The sequence below is a fragment of the Muscardinus avellanarius genome, assembly GCF_963383645.1.
Source record: "Muscardinus avellanarius genome assembly, chromosome: 18".
NCBI lineage: Eukaryota > Metazoa > Chordata > Mammalia > Rodentia > Gliridae > Muscardinus > Muscardinus avellanarius.
This window is the reverse complement of record NC_137804.1, coordinates 42,080,880-42,088,003: the sequence shown is the minus strand read 5'-3', so window position 1 is coordinate 42,088,003 and position 7,124 is coordinate 42,080,880.

Genomic DNA, 7,124 nt, shown 5'->3' with positions numbered 1-7,124 from the left:
AATTCGCCGACAGCCTCAGCTACTTAGGCCCTCTGCAACTCAGTGAGACCCAGTTTCAAAATAAACAATAAAAGACGGGCGTGGTGGCGCACGCTTATAATCCCAGCATTTGGGAGGCTGAGACCTGATGATCACGGTTCGCGGACAGCCTCAGCTACTTTGTGAGGCCCTCTGCAACTGTGAGACCCGGTTTCAAAATAAAGAATAAAAAGTAGGGCAGGGGGTGTAGCTCAAAGGTAGAATGCCCCTGGGTTCCACCCCCTGACCTGCAAAAAATAAAAAATAGGGCAGGGGGTGTGGCTCAGAGGTCAAATGCCCCCTGGGTTCCATCCCCAGACCAGCAAAAAAAAAAAAAAAAAAAAAAAAAAAAGTCTCCTTTGAGACTCAAAGTGGATTCTTGTGAGTCGCTGTAAGAGAAAGAAAGCAAAAATCCAGCTGGGTGTGGTGGCGCATGCCTGTAATCTCAGTACTTGGGAGGCTGAAACAGGAGGATCCCAGGTTCCAGGACAGTCTCAGCAAGTAGTGAGAGTCTCACCAACTTAGACCCTGTTTCAAAATAAAATAAGAGCCAGGTGTGGTGGTAAATGCTTGTAATCCCAGCATTCGGGAGGCAGAGACCGGAGGATCGCAGTTCACAGACAGCCTCAGCTCTTTAGTGAGGCCCTTTGTGACTCAGTGAGACCCTGTTTCTTTTTTTTTTTTTTTTTTGGTGGTACTGGGGTTCCTGGAAGCCCTTCTACCTCCGGGCTACACTCCCAGACCTATTTTATATTTTTATTTAGAAACAGGGTCTCCTAAGCCAGCGCGCGCGGCTGGCTTCGAACCTGCGCGATCCTCCTGTCTCTGCCTCCCAAGCGCGGGGATTACAAGCGTGCGCCACCACGCCCGGCTAACCCTGTTTCAAAAAATACAAAGAGTAGCCGGGTGTGGAGGCCCACGCTTGTAATCCCCGCGCTTGGGAGGCAGAGTCAGGAGGATCGCACAGATTCGAAGCCAGCCACGCTGGCTTAAGAGACCCTGTTTCCAAATAAAATATAAAATAGGTCTGGGAGTATAACCTGGAGGTAGAAAGGTTTCATCCCCAGTACCACCAATAATAATAATAATAAAATAAAAAGACTAGCCGGGCGTGGTGGCACATGTTTGTAATCCTCACTCTTGACAGGCTGAGACAGGAGGATCACAGCCTCAGCTACTTAGTGAGGCTCTCAGCAACTTAGTGAGACCCTGTTTCTGAATAAAATATAAAATAGGTCTGGGAGTGTTGCCTGGAGGTAGAAAGCCTCTGGGTTCCACCCAGAGTACCACAAAAAAAAAAAAATTTTTTAATAAATAAAAAGACTAAAAAGGCTGGGTGTGGTGGCACACGCTTGTAATCCCTGCATTTGGGAGACTGAGAAGGGAGGATTGCGGCTCATGGCCAGCCTCAGCTCCTTAGTGAGGCTCTTCGCAACTCAGTGAGATCCTGTTTCCAAATAAAGAATAAAAAATAGAGCTGGGGGTGTAGCTTGGAGGTAGAATGTCCCTGGGTTCCATCCCCAGTACTGCAAAAAAAAGGGTCTCACTAAATTGCTGAGAGCTTCCCTTAATTGCCAAGGCTGGCTTTGCATGTTGGGACCTCCTGTCTCAGCCTCCCAAGTACAAGGATTACAAGCTTGGGCCACCATGCCCTGCTAAACGCTCTCTTCTTGGCTCCCTTCTTGCCAGCTTCAGGAAGACATTTGTTCTTGCCATCCGGCATGGTGCTACAGAGAGAGAGTGCTGGCTTCTACACCTCACGCAGAGGGCAAAGGGATCTGCCCACACTACAACCTTTCTCCCTCTGCCTGCAGCCCTCCACAGCTCCCATCTCCCTCAGTAGAAAAGCTGGCTCCTCACAGGGACCTCCTGCCCGACCTCACATCCTCCCGTCTCCTGTTGGCCTCCCCCTGCCTCTAAGATGCCAAGCGCGGCCCTGCCCCTGGGCCTTTGCAGGAGCTGTTCCCACTGCCTGGAATGCGGCTCCCCTGGGCCCCGCAGAGCTCTTCCCTTACCCCAGACTAACGCAGACAGACATCCAGATGGCGCCCACACAGCCTCTGCACAGGGCCGGCACCCCACCATCATCCCACTCACCATGTGTGTGTGTGTGTGTGTGTGTGTGTGTGTGTGTGTGTGTGGTGCTGGGGATTGAACCCAGGAGTGCTCTACTGCTAAGCTACATCTCCTGTCCTTTTTTTTAATTTTTATTTTTTGCAGTACTGGAGATGGAATGCAGGGGCATTCTACCCCTGAGCTACACTCCCAGCCCTATTTTTTATTTATTTTTGTTTATTTTTGTTTTGTTTTGTTTTTGGTGGTACTGGGGTTCCTGGAAGCCCTTCTACCTCCGGGCTACACTCCTAGACCTATTTTATATATTTTTTTAAATTTGGAAACAGGGTCTCTTAAGCCAGCGTGGCTGGCTCCGAACCAGCGCGATCCTCTTGTCTTCACTCCCAAGCGCAGGGATTACAAGCGTGCGCCACCATGCCCGGCTATTTTTTATTCTTTATTTCTTTATTTTGTGGTACTGGGGATGGAATCCAGGGGCATTCTACCTCCGAGCTACACCCCAGCCCTATTTTATTCTTTAGTTTGAAACAGGGTCTCACTGAGTTGCAAAGGGCCTCACTAAGTAGCTGGGGCTGTTCTCGAACTGCAAACCTCCTGTCTCAGCCTCCCAAATGCTGAAAAGGTCCCAATGAGCCGGGCGAGGTGGCGCACGCCTGTAATCCAGCGTTCTGGAGGCTGAGACCGGAGGATCGCGGTTCACAGACAGCTTCAGCGACTTAGTGAGGCCCCCTGCAACTCAGTGAGACCCTGTTTCAAAATAAGGAATAAAAAATAGGGCTGGGCATGTAGCTCAGAGGTAGAATGCCCCTGGGTTTCATCTCCAGACCTGCAAAATAAATAAATAAATAAATAAATAAATAAATAAATAAGCCGGGCGTGGTGGTGCACGCTTGTAATCCCCGTGCTTGGGAGGCTGAAACAGGAGGATCGCGCAGGTTCGAAGCCAGCCTCAGCTACTTAGGCTCTCAGCAACTTAGTGAGACCCTGTTTCCAAATAAAATATAAAATGGGTCTGGGAGTATAGCCTGGAGGTAGAAAGTCTCTGGGTTCCACCCCCAGTACCACACACACACACACACACACACACACACACACACTAAATAAATAAATAAATAAAATAAAAATAAATAAATAAATAAATAGTTCCAATGAGCTGGGTGTGGTGGCACACACTTGTAATTCCATTACTTGAGAGACTGAGACAGGTTCAAAGCCAGCCTCAGCAACTTAATGAGACCCTGCTTCCAAACAAAAAATATAAAATAGGGTTGGGGTGTAACCTAGAGGTACAGGGCCCCTGAGATCCATCCTCAGTACCACTAAATAAATAAATAAATAAATAAATAAATAAATAAATAAATAAAATAAAATAAAAAAAGATCCCAGAGGCAGCGATTAAAGAAAGTGTGACAAGGAGCGGGGCGTGGTGATCTCAGCACTTGGGAGGCTGAGACCAGAGGATCGCGGTTCATCGTTCACTGACAGCCTCAGCTACTTAGTGAGGCCCTCTGCAACTCAGTGAGACCCTGTTTCCAAATAAAGAATAAGCGGGGCGTGGTGGCACAGGCTTTTAATCCCGTGCTTGGGAGGCGGAGACAGGGAGGATCGCCCAGGTTTGAACCCAGCCGCGCTGGCTTAAGAGACCCTGTTTCCAAATAAAATATAAAATAGGTCTGGGAGTGTAGCCCGGAGGTAAAAGAGTTCCATCCCCAGTACCACCAATAAATAAATAAATAATAAATAAATAAATAGAATTAAAAATTAGGGCTTGGGGTGTAGCTCAGAGGTAGAATGCCCCTGGGTTCCAACTCCTGTACCACACACACAAAAAAAGTTTGCCCTGCCAAATTTCATTACTGTTTTAGTCCTGTTGTGTCTTTCTTTTTAGTTTTCTTTTTTCTTTTTCTTTTCTTTTTTTTTCTTTTGCAGGTCTGGGGATGGAACCCAGGGACATTTAACCTCCAAGCTACACCCTGCCCATTTTTTTTAAATTATTATTCTTTATTTTGAAATAGGGTTGCCGGGCGTGGTGGCGCGTGTTTGTAATCCCCGCGCTTGGGAGGCTGAGACAGGAGGATCGCACGGGTTCGAAGCCAGCCTCAGCTACTTAGTGAGGCTCTCAGTAACTTAGTGAGACCCTGTTTTCAAATAAAATTATAAAATGGGTCTGGGAGTGTAGCCTGGAGGTAGAAAGCCTCTGGGTTCCACCCCCAGTACCACCAAAAAAAAAAAAAAAGAAAGAAATAGGGTCTCACTAAGTTGCAGAGGGCCTCACTAAGTAGCTGAGGCTGTCCATGAACCTCAATCCTCTGGTCTCAGCCTCCCAAATGCTGGGATTACACGCTTGCGCCACCATGCCTGGCTTTTTTTCTTTTTCTTTTCTTTCTTTTCTTTTTTTCTTTTTCTTTCTTTCACTCTTTTTTTTTTTTCAGTACTGGGCATGGGGATGGAACCTAGGGGCATTCTACCTCCGGGGTACACTCCCAGACCTATTTTATACTTTATTTGGAACCAGGATCTTACTAAATTGCTGAGAGCCTCACTAGTAGCTGAGGCTGGCTTCGAACCTGTGCGATCCTACTGTGTCAGCCTCCCAAGTACTGGGATTAAAAGCAGGTGCCATGCCGGGCGTGGTGGCGCACGCTTGTAATCCCCGTGCTTGGGAGGCTGAGACAGGAGGATCACGCGGGTTCGAAGCCAGCCTCAGCTACTTAGTGAGGCTCTCGGAACATAGTGAGACCCTGTTTCCAAATAAAGTCTAAAAAAATAGGTCTGGGAGTATAGCCCGGAGGTAGAAAGCCCCCTGGGTTCCACCCCCAGTACCGCCAAAAAATAAATAAATAAATAAATAAATAAAAGCATGCGCCACCACACCGGCTCTTATTCTTTATTTTGAAACAGGGTCTCGCTGAGTTGCAAAGGGCCGGCCTCACTAAATAGCTGAGGCTGTTATTTTATTTTGAAAAAGGGTCTCACTAGGTTGATGGGACTCTCACTACTTGCTGAGTCTGTCCTCTGTTTTACCGTCCCAAGTACTGAGATTACAGGCGTGCGCCGCCACACCCAGCTTGGTCTTTGTTTTCTCTTACAGCGACTCACAAGAATCCACTCTGAGTCTCCAAGGAGACTTTGGGATGTTTCCCAAGTACTGGGATTACAAGCCTGCACCACCACGCCCGGCTTCTTTCCTTTTTTTTTTTTTTTTTTTTTTTAAGGTTTCACATATTACTGAAACAACCGAATCCTGTACCATGTATCTTTCAGAGCTGGAGATCAGATTCATGATTGAATATGCCCAACTGTCCAGGGGTGACATTTTCAGCCTGATGCGGGAAGATGGTCACGACCTTGACACGGCATAAATTTGTGTGCCAGCCCACGTCTAATTCTTTTTTTTTTTTGGTGGCACTGGGGGTGGAACCCAGAGGCATTCTACCTCCGAGCTATACTCCCAGACCTATTTTTATACTTTATTTGGAATCAGGGTCTCACTAAGTTGCTAAGAGCCTCACTAAGTAGCTGAGGCTGGCTGTGAATCTGTGATCCTCCTGTCTCTGCCTCCCAAGCGCGGGGATTACAAGCGTGCGCCACCACGCCCGGCTCCCTGCCCTATTTTTTATTCTTTGAAACAGGGCCTAGTGACTTCGTTTCAGAGGGCCTCACTAAGGAGCTGAGGCTGTCTTCAAACCGCGATCCTTCAGTCTCTGCTTCCCAAATGCTGAGATTGTGCCACCGTGCCTGGCAAAAAAAAAAAGTCCTATTTGTGAAACAGACAGCAGCAGGACGTCAGACAGATGGAGCAGGTGGGCCAGACAGACAGATGGGGCAGGTGGGCCAGGGCAGGAGCTCAGGTGTCCAGCTTGGCTGAGGCAACTGAAGGGGGTGAGCTGTGGGACTGGAGTTGAGGGTTCACAGCCCACCCTGTTTCTACCCAGGCACCTGAAGGGAAGGGCAGGCCAGGGGCTGGAGGCTATAGACACCCACCATAGCCCCTGCAGGGCCCTCTCAGCATCCTGCAACTTGAAGGCCAGGCAGGGGACATGCTGGGGGCTGGAATGGCGCTGTCCCCAACAGAGCTGACCAGCATCCTCACAGGTGGTTGTTGGGGGCTTTGGACACAGGGCCTCTTTGGAGGATGGAGAAGCTTCGCCTGGCGTGGCCTCAAGGAAGATAAAATCCGTACCCAGTTTCTTGAGGTCCCCACCTTTGGGTGGTCCCAGGACTGGGTCCACCCTCCAGAAGGCCCGCCCTACCCCAGGAGGTAGGAGCATGCCCTGGCCGGGCGTACCTCTCTAGTGCAGGCTGGACCTGCCCGGCCCGTGTTCTGCGGGCCTGGAGCACTGGGGCAGGCTGGGTCGCGAGGGGAGGCCGGCTGCCAGAGCTCTGTTAATCCTCCGTTCACCTCATGCTGTCAGGGCCACGGGTCCGGAGACTGTGCACGGAGCATCAGGCCTCAGGTCCTCGAGCCGCTGGGGGCTCCGGGGAACCCCGAGGTCCAGGCCCGGGTAGAGGCGTGGGAAGAGCTGGGGTTGCTGGCCTGGGACTGGCTGCAGGTGTCCACCGTCCCTAAGCCGTGGACACTGAGCGGTGGGCGCAGGCGCGCGGGGCGGGAGGCCACCCCGGGTACTGCAGGCCCTGCTGGCGGTCCAGGTCCACTCCCCCAGCATCCTGCATCCGGGTTTTTGCTGCTAGAAAAGAAGTGCGCAGTCGAACCTGATGCACGCCTGCAATTCCAGTACTTGGGAGGTTGAGGTAGGAGGATCACAGGTTCGAGACCAGCCTTTGCAACCTAGGGAGACCGTCCGCGACTTGGCAAGATCCTGTTTCAATATAAAGCATAACACAATCCGGGCGTGGTGGCGCACGCTTGTAGTTTCAGCATTCGGAAGGCTGAGACAGGAGGATCGCGGTTCGCGGACAGCCTCGGCTACTTAGCGAGGCCCTTTGCAACTTAGTATGACCCTGTTTCAAAATAGGGCAGGGGAAGTCGGGCGTGGTGGCGCACGCTTGTAATCCCAGCATTTGGGAGG